General features: G+C 38.8%; 1 pseudogene; it reads right to left on the bottom strand.

The window, feature by feature from the left end:
• Positions 1-11,554: 11,554 nt before the first annotated feature.
• LOC125863807 (uncharacterized) lies at positions 11,555-19,581 on the bottom strand (annotated as a pseudogene).
• Between the last annotated feature and the right edge of the window lie 1,871 nt (positions 19,582-21,452).

The following is a 21,452-nucleotide window of genomic DNA, read 5'->3' as shown; positions in this document are numbered from 1 at the left end:
CACACTCTTGGGTCTGATAGAACTACTAGGCTCTTAACACGATACAATCAGAAAAAGATAGTCATTTACATACATAATTGATCTTAGGCATATTTATATGCCTAAGTTGTCAATCTTGGCCATGAATTGATTGAATTAATGAATGATCATGAGTCTATTAGCTTGATTTTGTTAAATTTATGATGATTATGCACTAAAACATATGATTAGTTATTTCGGGAACTCTTGAGGGAATTGGAGTTGATACAAGAAAGAAGGAGCAAAGAAATGTGAAAAATGGCTAAGGCAGAAATCACCGATGGCTGGCACACTAGTTGGCGCGGCTTGCCACTGGTGGAACTTCAGAGGGTCTTCGTTGGTGTATTGCAAGGCGCGACGCGCCAAGAGTAAAATTTCAGACACGCTTGCCTGGCGCACTGCCAGGCGTAACGCGCCAAGGAGTAAATTTCAGCGCCATGATAGGCGCGATGGGAGGTGCGGCGCCCCAGTGTCCCGATTTTTCCAGCAAAAATTGTATTAAATAGGACTCCTAGTTAAAGTAGAATTTTGTTCTAATTTTTCTAACATCTATAAATAGACCCTCAGGGCTATATTGTAGGGGGTTCGACATTATTTTGGTGTGCAAGAGCAAGTTTCATCATTTGTAATAGGTTTCAATCTTCCAACTCTTCTATTTTTCGGAAATCGCATGAACAATTGTATTTTGTGGTTTTCTAATAGTATGAGTGGCTAAAGCCCCTAGTTCTGGGGTTGTTGCTACGAATCGAATGTTGAATATTTAAGGTCTATGAATTAATTCTTGGTTGTCATTATAAGTTACTTCTATATTCTTGTTTTAGTATTGTGAGACAAAAAATACATATTTTTAATCACTATTGCCTCACATTTATCATTTATATTTGTCCTTTTTGAGCATGAATTTTATTGATTGTGCTAAATAGTGTATTTTATTTGTAGGAGTAAATTGGTGTAAAGTTAAAGAAATTTGGAGCTAAAACAAATTAAAGATGGAAGATTGAAGAAGGAAATCAAGCCGCCAACATAATGGATTAAACTTTATAAAATAATATATATGTTGGTCGAAGTAAAAATTGGAAGTGAAGTCTGCCATGTGGCAGATTTGGATGGCAGAAAAAGAATTGAAGCGGTTAGACGACCTGGTCACGCGAAAATCAAGTTCCGCTTGGTTTTGGTTTCCCAATTTATTTTGGACTCAGTTATTTTATTTAGGGTTTTCTATATCTATAAATAGTCCATAGAAATAATTATTTGGGGGATCAATTGAGATCAATCATTGGGCATCTAGTATAAAGTTGTCAATACTTTTTAGGGTTCTTTTCTTTTTTTCTTTTCTTAGAGATTAGTGGCTAAACGTCCTTGTTCTGGGGTTGTAGCAACGGATTGAATGTTGACTATATAAGGTTTTTGAATTAATTCTTGGTTATCGTTTAAGTTACTTTTATATTCTTGTTTTAGTATTTTATGCTTGTGCATCATAAGATAAATCTATTATCTATTCTTAAAATCGAGAGAGGAGAGGGTAGATAGACCAGAGAATATAGAAAGCTTGATCATCCATTACAAGTTGATTTGTGTTTAGGAGTGACGCCCGGACGAACAACTTGCTTGGTTACAAAAAAGAATGAAATAAAATGCTCGCCAATTAGACCTGTTTATCCCCGCTCAACGATGTAGTTAGACAGTTAACTGGAGTAGGCGACTAGAGGTCGAGAGACCTGACTCATACAACTAACCCTGTAAATCAGTAACTTGATAACCAAAATTAGTTCATTGACTAAATACGATACATGAAATCTGATATATGCTGCAACCCTGGAATTTTCTCAATCACTATAAGTAATCTTATTATTTAATTCATGCATTCGTTTCTTTATAAATAAAAAAATAAAACTCTTTTGGCACTCTTAAATAAATAATTAGACTAGTATAATTTAGTAAATAGTTAATTGACAAGTCCTCTAGGTTCGATAATCCGGTTTTTTTAAGAGCCACTATATTACTTGCGCGATCACGTACCCTTGCGCATGCAATTGGGCGCAACAAGTTTTTGGCACTGCTGCCGGGGACTTAGAAATTGATTTATATTCGACTGTCTTAAGTCTACCATTAGAATATTTAGGTGTTAATAACTTGACCTTAGCTTTTTATTGCAGGAACTTGACTCTCAAGTCTGGCTCAGAAAGGAAAACTTGTCGAACCAGACAACAAACTCGAAATAGCTTTACGCCGATGCAGGAAAATGGTAATCTAAGATGTCAAGGAGAATTGGAGTAGGTCTTCATGGAAAAAATGAGGCTAATAACCAAGACAATGTGAATAACCAAGACAATGTGAATAATCAAGAGAACTTGAATAACCAAGCGGCACCTCCAATCATATTAGCAAGACCAGTCTGTGACGTGGCAGTCCCACTCACAGCCAATGTGGCGTCTAGTATAAGGAAACCACCACCGGGGGGGTAGATTTGAATTGAAATAGGGAATGGTACAACTCCTCCATTGTAATGGACAATTTATTGGTCTCCCCCACGAGGATCCCCAAATCCACCTTGGGAACTTTATAGAGATTAGTGATACATACATACCAAATGGAGTCTCATCGGACTATGTGAGGCTGGCGTTGCTCCCATATTCATTGTTAGGAGTCGCCAGGAAGTGGTTAGATTCTGAGCCACCAAACTCTATCACTATATGGGATTATCTAGAAAAGAAGTTCTTGAGTCGATTCTCTCATCCAAGAAAACCACACGATTGAGGAGTGAGATATTAAGCTTTAAGCAAAACCAGAAGGAGGATATGTACTAAGCATGGGCTCGTTTAAACAACTGTTGAATGCTTTCCCGCACCACATACAAACTAATGAGGTACTTGCTCACGTGTTCTTTGAGGGTTTAGATTATAATGCACGTGTACTTCTTAATAGTGCAGCAGGTGGACAAGGCCTAGCAAAAACCTATGAAGAGTTATTAGACTTACTCGGTAGAATCTTCGAAGGAAACCCAAGGTATGAGGAGGAAATGCCTAGATCCACAACCCAAAGGGCCACATGAATCTTAGATGTAGATCAAGCTACCGCCATAAATGCCAAATTGGATGCAATGCAACATTATATAAACATGCATTTCAAACAAATGTCCCTAAACCAAGCACCGGTTAACACGGTACAATAGGAAGCTAATTGGTGTGGGGTATGTGGTAGTGGAGCTCATGAAACCGAACTATGTGAGGCAAACTCGGATTCTGTAAACTATGTGGGTAATGCGCAAAGAGGTGGAGGTCAGCAAAACTACGGTAATACCTAAAACTCTAGTTGGAGGAACCATCCTAAATTCTCATAGGGTGGGAACCAAAACCAAGCGCAAGGGTCTAACCAATACCTTTCACAAGGGGCTGGGCAACAATACCAAAATCCAAACCAAGGTGCAAATCCTAATGCACCAAATGGGGGGGGGGGGTGACTAATGAGGAGTTACTCTAAAATCTCATGGTTGAACTAGGGACAAAGATAAATGCTAGGATAGATAAGCAGGATGACAACATCAGAAACATCCAAATGTCCCAAATAAGTTTAGAGAAACAATTTGCGCAAGTAGCCAATTCTTTGAACTTGCATCCCCAAGGTGGACTACCCGGTGATACGGAACCCAACCCAAAGCAACTGAATGTGGTAAGTACTAGAAGACAACTAGAGGATCTAGCTCCAAAGAAAAGATATTCTGAGGCAAGTAATAAAGAAAAGAAAGTGGAAGAGGTAGTAAATAACTCCAATGTTGAGACGCCCGTTCCTCAAAAGAAACTACCCCCTCTGTTTCCACAAAGGCTCAAAGAGGAGAATGAAGACGAATGCTTCAGTAAGTTTCTCTCTCTCCTTAAACAGGTTCACATTAACCGACCTTTGGTTGACATTTTGCAGGGTATCCCGAAGTATGCTAAGTACGTAAAGGATATAATGGCTAATAAGAGGAGGCTCACGGAGTATGAAACTGTAGCACTTACTAAGTAGTGCAGCTCTAGATTTCAAAATAGACTACCCAAAAAGTTAAAAGATCCGGGTAGTTTTACTTGGAGATTACGATTGGTCAAAGTGTTCATGCCTGGGGGTTTTGTGATTTGGTTGCTAGTATTAATCTTATGCCCTTATCATTGTATAAAAATCTTGGGTTCGGTAGTCCAAAATGAACCACTGTCATTCTCCAACTCGCTGATAGATCTATTTCTAGGCCAGAGGGGGTATTAGAGGATATGTTAGTATAAGTAGATTCCTTGATTTTTCCAATGGATTTTGTGGTCTTAGAATCCCAACCTGATTCTGAAGTTCCATTCATTTTGGGACGTCCATTCTTGTCCACGGGGAGGGCATTGATTGATGTAGTAGTAGGTCAATTAACTATGATGGCACATCATAACGTTGAAGTTTTTAATGTCTACCGAGCCTTAAAATTTCCTTCTATCTATGAAGAGTTTTTTGCTATTACGGTTGTAGATCATATAGTAAAAACACAATTAGTTATGCCCGAAGATCCCTTAGAAAGAGTGTCAGTAGGCCATGAGGTAGATGGTTATACTGAGGCTCAAGAGATAGAGACATGTTTGAATCTGGCATTCGTGGATAGTCACAAACGTAGAGTGGAGCCATTAGATCATGAGTTAGGGCCTCCACCCAAACCATCAATCGAAGAAGCTCCTAAGTTGGAACTGAAAACTCTGCCTACTCACCTAAGGTATGCGTATTTGGGTACTAACGAAACTTTACCTGTAATACTGTCTGTATATTTGTCTAAAATACAGGTTGATGCAGCATTAAGGGTCTTAAAGCGGAGAAAGAAAGCTATCGGATGACAAATGGCTGATATTCATGGGATTAGTCCGGCGTTATGTATGCACAGAATCTACATAGAAGAGGATCACAAACCAAGTGCACAATATCAACGTAGGCTAAATCCTTTGATGAAAGAAGTGGTGAGAAAGGAAGTAATAAAGGAAATTGTGTACCCGATTTCTGCTAGTAAGTGGTTAAGTCATGTGCAGTGTGTTCCTAAGAAGGGAGGTATGACAGTGGTAAGAAATGAGAAAAATGATTTGATTCCCACTAGAACAGTGACTGGATGGAGAATTTGTATGGATTACCGAAAACTAAATGATGCTACCCAGAAAGATCACTACCCGGTTCCCTTTATTGATCAGATAATTGACCGACTAGCAGGGCAGGAGTACTATTGATTCTTACATGGGTATTCCAGATACAACCAAATTTTAATTGTACCCGAGGATCAGGAAAAGACCACGTTCACTTGTCCTTATGGTACATATGCTTTCAAATGCATGTCATTTGGACTTTGCAATGCACCGACGACTTTTCAAAGGTGTATGATGGCCATTTTTCATGATATGGTGGAAGATATTGTAGAGGTGTTCATGGATGATTTCTCCGTCTTCGGGAAGTCTTTTGAGGTATGTCTCCAAAATCTTGATAAAGTAGTTGGTAGGTGTGAGGACACTAACTTAGTGCTAAATTGGGAAAAGTGTCATTTTTTTGTTAGAGAGGGGATAGTGTTGGGTCATAAGATGTCGAAGTCGGGATTAGAGGTTGATAAAGCCAAGGTAGAAATTATTGAAAAACCCCTCCCAATCCTGTAAAAAGAGGTGTGAAGTTTCGTTGGTCATGCAGGTTTTTACCAAAGTTTCATCAACGATTTTTCCAAGATTGCAAGACCTATGTGTAGTCTTTTGGAAAAGGAGGTGAAATTTGATTTTGATGATATGTGTTTGAAAACTTTTGAGATGTTGAAGAGGAACTTGATTGAGGCTCCCATCTTAATTGCTCCTAATTGGAAATTACCATTTGAACTCATGTGTGATGCAAGTGACGTAGCAGTGGGTGCAATGTTGGGACAAAGAAAAATAAGGTGTTCCATTCGATCTATTATGCAAGCAAGACCCTGGATTCTACACAAGCTAATTACACAGTGACTAAGAAGGAGATGCTAGCTCTTGTGTTCGCCTTCGACAAGTTTAGATCGTATTTGGCAGGTATTAAGGTGATTGTTTTTACTGACCATGCAACTATTAGGTACCTATTTAACAAGAATGATGCTAAACCAAGGTAGATTCGGTGGATATTGCTTCTCCAAGAATTTGACCTTGAGATTAAGGATAGAAAAGGTACTGAAAATCAAATAACTGAGCATTTGTCTAGGTTGGAGGATTTTTCCCATGTGCATGAAGGTGAAATAATCCGAGAAGAGTTTCCAGATGAACAGTTAATGGCACTAGATATCTCTTAAGTGTCTTGGTATGCAGACATTGTGAATCTAATAGTAAGTGGCGATTACCCTCTGGGTGCAACCACCTAACAAAAGAAAAAGCCAATCATGATGTTAAGTTATATATCTAGGATGAACAGTTCTTATTCAAGCAAGGAGTGGATCGGGTGGTGAGAAGATGCATTCCGAAATATAAGGTTCAAAAAAGTGCTCAAAAGTTGTCATGCTAGCCAATATGGAGGTCACCATGGAGGAGAGCGCACGACGCATAAGGTACTACAATCTGGTTTCTTTTAGCCCTCATTATTTAAAGATTCTATTGCTTTTGTGAAGGGTTGTGATAAATGCCAAAGGTTGGGTATTATTTCAAAAAGACATGAGATGCCTCTAAGTAACATTTTGGAGGTGTGAAATTTTTTATGTGTGGGGTATTGACTTTACGGGTCCCTTCCCGCCATCTAGTGGAAACCAGTATATCCTTGTGGCTGTTGATAATTATGTGAGTAACTGGGTTGAGGTTGTTGCTCTTTCTTCGAATGATTCAAGGTTTGTGATCAAGTTCATCAAGAAGCATATTTTCACTCGCTTTGGCACTCCAAGGGCAATCATAAGTGATGGAGGTAAGCATTTCATTAACCATCTAGTGCAAAATCTTCTTGCTAAGTATGGTATTCTTCATAAGGTTGCTAAGCTTACCATCCTCAAACGAGTGGCCAAGTGGAAGTTTCGAATAGAGAAGTGAAGCAAATTTTGTAGAAAATGGTGAATGCACAAATGAAGGATTGGTTTGAGAAGCTGGATGATGTTTTATGAGTGTATAGGACTACTTATAAGACACCCATAGGTTCTTCTCCCTATCACATAGTGTTTGGTAAAACATGTCATATTCTGGCGGAATTAGAACACCAAGCTTATTGGGCGATTAAGTGATTGAATTTGGACCCTGAGCTAGCCGGTAGAAAGAAAGTGAATCAACTACGTGAACTTGAGGAGTTTAGGCTCCATGTGTATGAGAATGTCAAGCTCTATAAAGAAAAGACGAAAAGATGGCATGACAAGCACAAAGTTTCTCGTACTTTCACTCCGGGAGAAAAGGTACTACTCTTTAACTCTAGAGTGAGGTTATTACTCGGAAAACTAAGGTCTAAATGGAGTGGTCCTTTCGAAGTGGTGAGAATGATACAACATGGGGCTGTTGAACTTAAAGGTGAGACTGGCCCTACGTTCTTGGTGAATGGACAAAGCGCGAAACACTACTTTAGTGAAGATTCAAATCGTGACTGGGAGGCTCTTAAGCTAAACAATGGATGATCCAAGCTGAGTCGTGCCGCGACGTTAAATTAAGCGCTACACGGGAGGCAACCCATGCACAATATGTAATAGATAGGTAGTTTGTTTTCAATTCTACAATTTTTGTTTTCGCGTATTTTCAATTCATAGAATCTAGGAAGTAATTTTATATTATTAGTTAAGTTTTCACTAGTTAGGATTTTGCATTATTTGTCACTTATTTTGTAATAGTGAAAAAATGAAAAAGAAAAAAAACCAAATTTCTTTTAAGCCAGGTGTACTGGCTGACACGCTGCACCTGGCATTAATGTTCAGAGACCATCTCTTGCCACACAGGCTGGCGTGCCGCGCCAGGAGGAGAACTTCAGAGTGCCTGTCCAGGTGCCATACTGGTGCGTCGCCCCACAATAGCCCCACTGCCCAGAATTTTTTTAAAACCGGGTTTTGACTCAGTCAAACCCGACCCAACCCCTCTTAAGTCCATAAATCCCAAATTCATTCCCCCCCACTGCTAAAATTCCACCGCCCCAACCCCTAAACTCTCTCAACTATTTTTCTTCTTTTTCCCTTCCTCTCCAAATTCCTCAATTAAAACCCCACTAAACCTTCAAACTTCCAAATTCCTCAACATTTCTTCTTCCCCAATCTCCCTTATATATAACCAACATTCCATCATCCTTCTTTTCCTTCCTCAAATCTGAATCTTCCAACTCTTTCTCACAACTCTCTCTCTCTCTAAAAAAAATTTCTCTTCTCTTCTCCAACTCCACTGCCCACCCGACCCCACCCCTCTTCCCTTCTAATTTTTTTCTTTTCTCCATTTTTCTTCTTCTAGTACCTTATAGAGATATACATCATACATTATGTGGGGTGGAATCGACTGCTAGGTGGGATAGGAGCAAGGATACTGGTAGGCATTCTACCCTCTATTTTGCTAATTTTAATCAGGTTGCACGTGTGTGGTTGAAAATCATATGTAGTGTGATGTTGCCGGCCAAACATATTTCAGATGTGATGTAGGATAGGGTAGTGCTAGTGTATATGTTGATGAAGGGTATGTCTATTAATGTTGGGGCAATTTTGAGTCAGAATATGATGAAGTTTAGAAATAATATGATATGGAGATTTTGCTACGGGGGGCTGATAACCCATTTTATGAGGGCTGAGGGAACTGAGGAAGAAGAGGTCGACCTGACTGTTGCTTTCCACCCCGACTTGACTAGTAAAATAGTAGATATGACTTAGACCAAGGCATTAGACAAGTCCCATGGAACTGTCATGTCAGCCCAGGAGTGACAGGCTCGAGATGACTGCATGATGGCTAGGATGTTTGGTATGACAAAATTGCAACTTAGGTTTAGGGGCCGCCCGATCACGGGTGAGGAGATGGAGACCCTGGCAGATCGCTATCCGTTGACGGATAGTGTATCTTTTCTATGCAGGACTGGTCCCACTTTTCTAGAGCCTCTAGATGACGATGAGGCCACGGTGGATGAGGAGATGGATGAGGAGGAGTAGGATGCTGATGTTGTAGATGAGGAGGCGAATGCCTTAATGGTTTTTGATGGTGGTCGTGATGATGACAAGGCCTAAAGGCCTGAGGGAGTATTCTTATCTCTATACTTTATTTATTTTGTGCACTGAGGACACTGTTGATTTTTAAGTGTGGGGTGGGAAATATATCTCTTGTGTAAATAGGTTTTTCAATGCTTTATCGAGTCTAGTTTTAGATTTGTTTAGTTTATGTCACATTTTTATTTTGGGTTCCTCAGTGTTTATTTTTGGTACTTTTACTTAGGATAGTCCCTTTGAACCAACTAGGACTAGTTTTACTGCGTTATTGAGTCATAGAGTCATCGTAGGTGAGAGTGAGTACATTGTTTGAAAAATAGGCCTTGTTAATGTGATTGCTTGAGTGAAAGGCTATACTAAACACAAATAAGTGAGGGCATTCATGACATATGTTTGGATTGTCTAAATTGGTGTGTTTCTATAAGTTGCGTTAGCCCGGAAAAATAGTAAAAGAGTCATTCTTTGAGCATATGTATTGTAACATGCTGTAAAAGTTTTGAAATGGTGCATCCATTGTGAACTATAAGATCATGATTAAAAATGTTTGGTTGATTTTAAGGTGGGTTGATAAGTCCAAGGGATATGAAAAAGAGTTGATGGACTAAAGATTGTTTGAGGAAAAACAAAGGTCTAAGTGTGGGGTGGTGATCTTAGGCGTATTTATATGCCTAAGTTGTCAATATTTTCCCATGAATTGATTGAATTAATGAATGATCTTGAGTCTATTAGCTTGGTTTTGTTAAACTTGCAATGATTATGCACTAAAACATATGATTACTTGTTTCAGTAACTCTTGAGGGAATTGGAGTTGATACAAGAAAGAAGGAGCAAAGAAACGCGAAAAATGGCTAAGGCAGAAATCACCAGTGGCTGGCACACTGGTTGGCGCGGCGTGCCACTGGTGGAACTTCAAAGGGTCTTCGTTGGCGCACTGCAAGGCGCGACGCGCCAAGAGTAAAATTTCAGACACGCTTGACTGGCGCACTGCCAAGCGCGACACGCCAATGAGTAAATTTTAGAGCGTCATGACAGGCGTGATGGGAGACGCGGAGCCCCAGTAGTGTCCTAATTTTTTCAGCAAAATTGTATTAAATAGGACTCCTAGTTGAAGTAGAATTTGGTTCTAATTTTCCTAACATCTATAAATAGATCCTTAGGGATATATTATAGGGGGTTCAACATTTTTTTGGTGTGCAAGAGCAAGTTTCATCGTTTGTAATAGGTTTCAATCTTCCAACTCTTCTATTTTCCGGAAATTGCATGAAAAATTGTATTTTGTGGTTTTCTAATAGTATGAATGGCTAAGCGCCCTAGTTCTGGGGCTGTAGCTACAAATTGAATGTTGACTATTTAAGGTTTATGAATTAATTCTTGGTTGTCATTATAAGTTACTTCTATATTCTTGTTTTAGTATTTTATGTTTTATCACCATAAGATAAATCTATTTTCTATTCTTAAAATCAAGAGAGGAGAGGGTAGATAGACCAGAGAATATAGAGAGCTCAATCATCCATTAGGTTGAGGTGATTTGTGTTTAGGAGTGAGGCCCGGACGAAAAACTTGCTTGGTTACGAAACATGATGAAATATAAATGCTCACCAGTTAGGCCTGTTTATCCATGCTCAAGATGTAGTTAGATAGCTAACTGGAGTAGGCGACTAGAGGTCAAGAGACCTGACTCATACAATTAACCTTGTAAACTAGTAATTTGACAACAAAAATTAGTTCTAAGCCAAGAATATGATACATGAGATTCATTGCATGCTGCAGTGCAGGAATTGTCTTTTACTTGCTTGAAACATCATCTTAAAGTCATTCCCAATTATTTACTTTCATTTATTTCATAATTCATAGTAGTGGTTAACAATCATCACCATTTCTTAAAACGGTCACTTCTATTTTATTTGTAGAATTGAGTGTTGAATATAAGTTGATCATAAGTCCTTGGGGAACGATAACTCATTTCTTTACGAATCTATATTACTTGAGCGATCGCGTACACTTGCGTGTATATTGGGGAGCAACAATAACCACAAGTTTTAACTTAAAATTCAAATCTTAATCAAGAGGGGATTGCATTTGCTCAATATGTAAAAGTTTGAAATGTTGCAGATTACCGCATAGTTAAAATCGAAACCTCTCTAATATATTCTTCTGAAAATCTATCTTTATGTTTTTGATATTACAAGAGACCAGTGTGCCATGTCTCCTTAATTCACATTTGTCCTCTGCAAGCCTAGACACTAAATAGTTTTTCCTCTACAAGTTTATTCACATTTACATTTCAGAAGGAAAAAAGAGGCAAGAAGCCAGAAGAGTACTTGGATATCACATATTCCCTTTTTTTTAGCCCCTACTCTCTTAAGATTTTGTAGCGTGCATTGGTAAGAGCAACATCTTTGCTAACTATTAAATTATATGGTTTGGCATTGTTGGATTCTTTCTGAAGGCATTCTTTCTGCAAAGCTTAAATATGTTGTCGTAGATCAAATCAAATTGAACTCCAGCTCTTTCATGATTCACAATGAAAAGAATATGATCACCTTTGACAATCTTATATTACCTGATTCCAGATAAGAAAAAAAGTAAATGTTAGTACTAAAGCTTCCCTGAAATAACTGTCATTTTATTCAAATAACAACTACACACAATAGCAATCTCAAGTATTCGATATGTCAAACAAATATGCAGTATGTTCAATAGTTGCAAATTTACAAAGCAAGTCAAATGGTTTCCATATCTCAAAGATAATTAGAATAAACCTAAGAACTACAGATTAAATAAACATAAAAGTCATAGTTTCCGATACATATCTTCTTTGATGGGTTTAAGTGAAAAACATATTAGAGAAAAAACAGCGACAAGAAGGTGCCAATATCCAATTGCAAGCATTGGAAAGCAAATATAATAGCAGAAGATTAAGACTGGTTGCCTACCAGATGCCAAGTAGAAAAGGCTGGCAATCAGAATCTTTAACAACCAGAATCTTTGTTGAGTGCACCATCATTGTCCCACCAATCCTCATCCCTGCAAGAATTAGATGGAACCAAAAATAGTGAAATGATGAAATTGTGTATAATTCGTATAGGAATTATTATTTGGCAGCAAAAAAGCACACCTATAGCCCTTATATAGGGGAGGGACATCTGGAATATGGCGCCATAGGCTCATTTGCAAGATTCTAATGAACAACAGAGGATGTATCCCTAGTATGCCAAAAGGGACTGTTATACCCATGACTTTGTCGGTACGCTTGGTAGCATAGCTGAAGTAGCACATGTTAGGAAACGTATGCAAGTGGTTGTTCAACTTGATCGACCCCTAGAGGGTAAGATCTGGAAGTATCCAATCCCGTGAAGCAAATGGACCAGCATTTCCTAAGAGGCAATCAATAAGACCCCATATTTCAATTTTTCTCCAGGATATGTTGAAGTGGTCAAACCCGAAGTTCTAGAACCAAGGAATGTCAAACCAATCATAAATTATTACTCTAATGTGGCAAAGATGAAGCAAAGACACAGGCCTCAAGGATTTTCCATCTTCAGGACTTAAATGAAATTAGTCAATTAAGTAAAGACTGAAGATTTTGACAAATCATAAACGTAAACATATAACTTCAAAATAAAAGCTACAAACATATGACATCAATGCTTTCATAACCAAACAGAGTAGAAAGGTACAGAAAATTGAAAGTGGATTTAACAGAAACAATAAAGTCTAAAACCTTTATATTATCGTTGTCTAATACTCATAGGATAAATACAAGTCGAATCCATTGAATAACACTTGAGTGATGTCTGATAATATCATCTAAGGCTCTAAGGTCAGTACTAAAATCCAGAAAATGACACCAATAGCACAAGTGATGTAACCCATGAAGCGGGATGTGGATGCGAGACTTGACTCACAGATTATCCCCAAGAAAGGAAGTTTCAAGTACATGGGGTTAGTAAACCAGGATAATGAGGAGATTGATGAGGATGTCACACATCATAATGGGACAGGGTGGATGAAAGGGAGACTCACATCCGGTATTTTGTGTTATAAGAATGTGCCACCAAAACTTAAAGATAAGTTCTACAATATGGTGGTTAGACTGATTATATTATAGGGGGCAAAGTGTTGATTAGGCAAGAACTCCTATGTCCAGATTTTCGTGTGTTGTAGTCCATGAAATTTGGTGATTTGGGATTTCGACTTGTTTTTGGCTGAAAGTTTTCATAGACGTCTAGTAAGACCTTAGTAATGAAGCCATGTGGTCCCAAGAGACATACGGCTGCATTTTAAAGTTCAAACGAGCCCCAAAGCAGGTAAAACCAGATTTTACCGATTTTCGTGTGCTATAGTCCATGGATTTTTGGTGATTCGGGATTCTAGCTTGTTTTTGGCTGAAATTTTTCATGGACGTCCGTTAAGACCTTAGTAATGGAGCTAGATTTTGCTGAGGGGAAAACATGTGCATTTTCAAGTTAAAATGAGACTCAAAGCAGGTAAAACAAGATTTTATCAATTTTCATGTGATATGGTCTATGGATTTTTAGTGATTCAGGATTTCGACTTGTTTTTGATAGAAATTTTTCATGGGCCTCCGTTAAGACCTTAGTAATGGAGTCAGTTGGTCCAGAGGGGCTAATGGGTGCATTTTCAAGTTCAAACAATCCCCAAAGTAGGTAAAACCAGATTTTACGGATTTTCTTGTGCTATAATCCATGGATTTTTGGTAATTTGGAATTTTGACTTTTTTTTTTTGCTGAAATTTTTCATGGACGTTCGTTAAGACCTTAGTTATGGAGCAAGTTGGTCCCGACGGGCAAACAGACACATTTTTAAGTTCACATGAGCCCCAAAGCAGGTAAAACCAAATTTTTTCAATTTTCGTATACTATAGTCCATGGATTTTTAGTGATTCGAGATTCTAGTTTGTTTTTGGCCGATATTTTCATGGACGTCCGTTAAGACTTTAGTATAGAGTCAGTTGGTCTCGAGGGGCGAATGACCGCATTTTAAGTTCAAACAAGCCCCAAAGTAGGTAAAACCAGATTTTACCAATTTTTGTGTGCTTTAGTCCATGGATTTTTAGTGATTCGAGATTCCGACTTATTTTTGGCCAAATTTTTTTATGGACGTCCGTTAAGACCTTAGTAATGGAGCCAGTTGTTCTTTAGGGACAAACAAACACATTTTCAAGTTCAAACGAGCTCCAAAGCAGGAAAAACCAGATTTTACCAATTTTTGTGTGTTATAGTCCATGGATTTTTGGTGATTCGGGATTTCAGCTTATTTTTGGATGAAATTTTTCATGGACGTTCGTTAAGACCTTATTAATGGAATCAGTTAGTCCCAAGGGACTAACGGGTGCATTTTCAAGTTCAAACGAACCCCAAAGCAGGTAAAACCAGAATTTACTGATTTTCATGTGCTATAGTCCATGGATTTTTGGTGATTTAGGGTTTTTGCTTGTTTTCTGAAGAAAATTTTCATGGACTATCGTTGAGACCTTAGTAATAGAATCAGTTGGTTCCGAGGGGAAATGGGCACATTTTGAAGCTCAAAGGAGCACCAAAGCAGGTAAAGCCAAATTTTACCGATTTTCATATGCTATAGTCCATGGATTTTTGGTGATTCGGGATTTGAGTTTATTTTTGGCTGAAATTTTTCATGGACGCTCGCTAAGACCTAGTTAATGGATCCAGTTGGTCCCGAGGGGAAAACGGGCGCATTTTCAAGTTCAAACGAACCCCAAATCAGGTAAAATATTTGGTACCTTCCTTGGGTCCTCATAGTTTTCTTTTTTTTCTATGGAGTTCGCCGAAGCTCTGACCAAAAGGTCATATTTTCTTTGTCGGTGATTCCACCATTTAATCGATTGGCAATTTCACTAAAATATTCCTCGAAGTGTGGGGAGTAATCCCCAGAAATGAAATCTTCACGAATCTCTTCAGGGGTATGTCAAATTTGGTGGCGCAACTCTGGCGATGTACTCGCTATGCTTATCAATGATATGGTCATTTCTCGTCTCATGGTTCATGCTCATTAAATAGAAGAGGAGAAACTTAAGGAAAGTTCTAGGGAGACAAAGAGGGATAAGACTGGTGATGGTAACTTCTCACATTCAAAGTCCGATAGGCATGGTCGTTCTAAGTTTCGACAAAGGTTTTCCGGTGAAGGTTCCTCCAATGCTCCTTCTAAGTTCAACAAAGATAGGGTGTCTAACCCTAAGCCTCAAAGATGAAATGGTAGTGGATCTTCATTGCCTATGTCTACTTGTGCTAGGTCTGGAAAGAAGCACGAGGGGATGTTCTTAGCCAACACAAATAATTGCTTCGATTGTGGTAAGTGGTCATAAGATGAGGGATTGTCCGATGCTTACGGCTAAAGGAAGAGAGGGTAATCAAGCTCCTCCTATTGGTTTGGGTTCCAATGCTCCCATGAATGATTTTATGCACTTCAAACTCGTGGTGATCAAGAGGGTTTTCCCGATGTGGTTGCCGGTATGTTGAAAGTCTTTCAACTTGGTGTTTATGCTTTACTTGATCCGGGTGCTACCTTGTATTTTGTGATGCCATACGTGGATATGAGGTTTCATATTATTTTTGATGTGTTGTTAGATCCTTTTTCTGTCTCTACTCCTGTTGGTGATTTTGTTGTGGCTAAAAGGGTCTATAGAAAGTGTCTCATATCCTTATCCCATATAGTCACTCTTGTTGACCTTGTAGAGCTTGATATGCTAGATTTTGATGTCATTCTTTGGATGTATTGGTTGCATTCTTGTTATGCTTATATTGATTATAGGACCATAGTGGTCAAGTTTCAGTTCCCAAATGAGCTTATCCTAGAGTGGAAAGAGGGAAATTATGTGCCAAAAGGTCAGTTTGTTTCTTGTGTTAAAGCTAGAAAGATGATTTCTAACAGTTGCATTTATCATCTAGTTAGGTTGAGGGATATATATTCTGAAACCCCTACTCTTGAGTTGGTCCCCGCTGTAAATAAGTTTCTGGAAGTGTTCCTAGATAATCTACCCGGTATTCCTACCGAAAGGGAAATAGACTTCGCTATTTACCTTCTACCAGATACGCAACCTATCTCTATTCCTCCTTACCTAATGGCTTCGACAGAACTTAAGGAATTGAAAGAGCAATTGAAATATTTGTTGGATAAGGGTTTCATCCAACCGAGTATTTCTCCATGGGGTGCTCGTGTTTTTGTTTGTCCGAAAGAAAGATGGTTCACTCTATATGTGTATTGACTACCGGCAATTGAACAAGGTTACCATAAAGAATAAATATTCTTTTCTAAGGATAGATGACTTGTTTAATTTGACCAACTACAAGGAGCAAGTTACTTCTCTAAGATGGACCTCAGGTCGGGTTATCACAAATTGAGGGTAAAAGAAGATAATCTTCTGAAAACAGCTTTCTGAAATTGGTAGGGTCATTATGAGTTTTGGTGATGTCCATGATCCGGCAGCTTTTATCGACTTGATGAATAAGGTGTTTAGACAATACCTTGACATGTTTGTGATTGTGTTCATTGATGATATATTAATATATTCAAGGAGTGAAGATAAGCACACTAATCACTTGGGGATTGTGTTGCAAATCCTCAAGGACCAACAACTTCTTGCAAAGTTTAGTAAATGTGAGTTATGGTTGAAGTCTGTGGCTTTTCTTGGTCACATTGTTTCCGGAAAAGGTATTGAGGTAAACCCTAAGAAGACGGATGTGGTCAAGAGTTGGCCTAGACCTATATCCCCTTCGAATATTAGGAGCTTTTTGGGTATAGCCGGTTACTATAGAAGGTTTGTGGAAGGTTTTTCGTCGATTGCCTCTCCGTTGACAGTGTTGACCCAAAAGAAAGACAAATTCTTATGGTCAGAAGCTTGTGAGAAGAGTTTTCAAGAATTGAAAGATAGACTTAATTCTGCTCCAGTTTTAACTTTACCGAAAAGGACCGATGGTTTTGTCGTTTATTGTGGATCCTCAAGAATTGGGTTAGGATGTGTCCTTATGAAAAATGGGAAAGTCATTGCCTATGCTTCAAGGCAACTTAAGATTGGTGAAAATAATTATCCGACCCATGACCTTGAACTAGTGACGGTTGTTTTTGCCTTAAATATTTAGAGGCATTATTTATGTGGTGTCCATGTGGATGTCTTTACCGACCACAAGAGTTTGCAATATGTGTTTAACCAGAAAGATCTAAATCTTTGCCAAACGAGATGACTTAAATTATTGAAAGACTATGACATGAGTGTTCTTTATCACCCCGGTAAGGCGAATGTGGTGTCAAATGCCCTTAGTCGATTATCGATGGTAGTGTTGCTCACATTGAAGATAATAAGAAAGAGTTAGTTTGAGATGTTCATAGATTGGACCGATTATGTGTTCGGTTAGTTGACTCTACCAAGGGTGGTGTTATGGTTCACAATGGTTCAGATTCATCATTTGTGACCAATGTGAAAGCCAAGCAAGGTCTAGATCCAACTTTGGTTGAATTGAAGGAAGCAGTGCTTAAAAAGTTCGTAGAGGTCTTCTCCCAAGGGGGAGATGGTGTACTTAGATATCAAGGTCATTTGTGTGTTCCTAATGTAGATGACTTGAGAGAATAGATCTTGTTAAAGGTCCATAATTCTCAATATTCCATACACCCGGGAGCCACCAATATATACCGTGACTTGTGCGAGATCTATTGGTGGAATGGGATGAAGAATGATATTGCCGAATTTGTGGCTAAGTGTCCCAATTGTCAACAAGTGAAAGTTGAGCATCAAAAGCCGAGAGGTTTATCTTAAGATATTAGTATCCCTAATTGTAAGTGGGAAGATTTGAACATGGACTTTATTGTTGGTTTGCCTTGCAACCGGTGACAACATGACTCGATTTGGGTTATTGTAGATAGGATGACAAAATCAGCTCCTTTATCCCCGTCAAGAACTGGTCCCACTGACCTCTATACTCCAAAATAGAAACCTGTAACATGTCCTCAAGAACATGAATAGTACGCTCTGCGTGACCATCAGTCTATGGGTGAAAAATTATGCTAAGATCTACACGGGTGACCAACTCATCTTGAAAAATCCTCCGAAAGCTAAAAGTAAACTAAGCACCTTGATCTGGTATAATGGAGACAAGCACACCATGAAAATGAACCACCTCACGAATGTAACTACGGGCTAACCTCTCGGCACTGAATGAAGGCAAGATATGGAGGAAGTGTGTTGATTTGATCAATCAATCAACGATGACCCAAATGTTGTCAATACCTCTAAAAGTCCGAGGTAAACCTGCCACAAAGTCCATAGTGATGCGATCACACTTCAACTTTAGAATGGGTAATCTCTGAAACTCACCACTAGGTCTCAAATACTTGGCATTCACCTGCTGACAACTCAAGCAATAGGACAGAAAGTCTGCAATATCTCTACTTATTTCGGCCCACTAGTAATGTTGCCTCAAGTCATGATACATCTTCACAGTACCCAGATGAATTGACTATCTAGAATCATGGGCCTTAGAAAGTATCAACTAAATCACATCCTGACTCTAAAGACACAAATACAACCCGAAAACCTCAAAACCCCGTCTGAATCCAAGGTAACCTAAAAGGAATCACCCTCTTACACCCGATCTTGAAGTGCCACCAAAGCCTCATCCTTAAATTATCAGCTACAAATATAATAAAGTAGAGAGGACTGAACTCCCACATAGGCTAAGACATGCCTAGAATCTAAGACATCCAACTATACCATCCGATTAGCTAAGGACTGAATGTCCAAAGCTAAAGGTCGCTCCATAGTAGATATGGAGACTAGACTATCCATACTCACTTCCTTCCGACTCAAGGCATCCCCGACCACATTTTCCTTACCCGGATGGTAGAGAATAGAGAGGTAATAGTCCTTTACAAGCTCAATCTAGCAACGCTGCCTCAAATAAATATCCCTCTAGCTCATTATGTACTAGACACTCCCATGATCAATGTAGATCTCAAAATGGACTCCATATAAGTAGTGCCTCCAGATCATAAGCGCAAAAACTAACATCGTCAATTCTAAGTAATGAGTGGAGTAATTGCGCTCATGTATCCCAAGTTGCCTCGATGCATAAGCAATAACCCACTCCACTGAATCAATACACAACACAAACCAAGGTCGGATGCATCACAATAAACCATGAAGCCCTTGCCCTAACTGGAAGACTTAACATAAGAGAAGTAATCATCAACTCCTTGAGCTTCTGAAAGCTCACCTTACACTCCTCAGACCACTCGAAAGGTACATCAAAACGATTCAACCATGTCAAAGGTGTTGCACTACCGGAGAATCCCTCCACAAACCGTTTATAGTAGCCTTCCAAACCGATAAAGCTTCGAACCTTAGTAATTGAAGTGGGACAAGAACAATCATGAATAACCTCAATCTTTACCAGAATTACCATGATATCATCCTTGGAAATCGCGTGCCCCAAGAATGCTATAGACTCAGCCAAAACTCACACTTTGAGAACTTGGTATAAAGTCGCTGATCTCTCAAAGTCTAGAGCACAATCCTCAAATGTTGCTCATGAACACTCCTACTCCGTGAGCAGACCTGAATATCATCTATGAACACAATGACGAACAAATCAAGATATGGCCTGAACACCCACTTCATCAAGTCAATAAATGTGGTAGGGGCATTAGTCAACTCAAACACATTCCTAGGAACTCATAGTGGCCATAGTCCTAAATGTGGTCTTAAGGATGTCCGTTGCTCTAATCCTTAACTGATGGTAACCAGATCTTAAATCAATCTTCAAAAACACTGCAACACCCTGAAGTTGGACGAATAGATCATCAATCCTACCCCTGGGGTAACGTTTCTTCATCATCACCTTATTTAACTGCCTATTATCAATACACATACACATCGTACCATTCTTCTTCTTCACAAAAAGAATAGGGGTTCCCCAAGGATACATACTAGGCCTAATGAACCCCTTACCCAAGAGGTCCTGAAGCTGAACACTTACCTCCTTGAGCTTTACAGGGGTAATCCAATATGGTGGAATAGAAATAGGTAGATTAGTCGCCTCAAGATCTATAAAAAAAGTCAATATCACACTCTAGGGGTTGGTCAGGTAGGTCGGTAGGAAACATATCTGCAAAACCACAGACAATAAGAAAGGACTAAACTGGAGGAACCTTCCTACTCACATCACGCACAAAGGAAAAATATGACAAACACCTACTAGCAACTAGCCTCTGAGTCTTGAAAAGATAGCTACCCCATCGGAAACATCATTCTGGACTCAATGGTACCATAAAATTTCCAATTTGAGGCCGTTTCACTAAAATGTGGGTCCTACACCCAATTTTCATTTTAAGCCAAATTTCACAAAGGGCCTTAGAATTAGCCCGGAAACCTTGGGAACAAAACGAAAGGTCATTCTAGACCAAACTCAACATTACAGAGCTAACCGCCCTGACATAATTCTCATCCTAGCTTGTTTACTCACAATGTTGACTAAATCCAAACTTATGCTTCAACTTCAAAGTTGAGATGCCTAATCGCAGAGAGTGATGATGAATATGCTACTATCCTAAAATGACCCTTCTAGAGTTGATGGAATTGTTAGAATTGGATTTTGAGGCCATCTTCTTGAACTACTAATCAAAAATGACCATTCAAGGTTCAAAAACTGCCAAAACACTTAAACACACCTAAAAACCAAATGAATGACTAGGTTACCGAACTGTTAGTCCCACCAAGTCATAAATGACTTGGGTCGCCACAGGAATGCTCTAAACGACGAATAGGAGACATAAACACAAAAATGACCTGAAGGTCATCACAAGGAGCTTCCATTTTCACACGTATGCTTTGATAATTTCTCTGTCAAAAATTGGTTGAGCTATAGCAGAAAAAAATTCAACATTATCCATTGTTTTAATGGTGTTCTATAGAAATAGATTTTGATGAAACAAATAGAAAATAACCTCAGAAGTCTCTCACGTGTCCCTTAAGAAGTACAACTTGGATACTTATTATAACTGAAACAGAGAGATGAATTGAATAAGAATAACTCACTATATTGAACTTCAAGCTAAATCAGTAAATAGAGGAGCAATATAATTGAAAAAGAACAAGGACCGCTAAAAAATTGCTAACATGCCTAGAAAATAAGAACAACTCTAACTAGTTATTGGGATAATGACTAAAAGAAAAAAAAACTAATCTCCTAGCTATGTGTTGAAATATCTAGATGAGGCGACACATAACAAAAATATTGAACCCATTGAACTTTTATCCTCAATCAGCCTCTGCTCG

The sequence above is a fragment of the Solanum stenotomum genome, chromosome 5 (assembly GCF_019186545.1).
Source record: "Solanum stenotomum isolate F172 chromosome 5, ASM1918654v1, whole genome shotgun sequence".
Taxonomy (NCBI): domain Eukaryota; kingdom Viridiplantae; phylum Streptophyta; class Magnoliopsida; order Solanales; family Solanaceae; genus Solanum; species Solanum stenotomum.
This window is presented reverse-complemented; position numbering and strand designations above follow the sequence as displayed.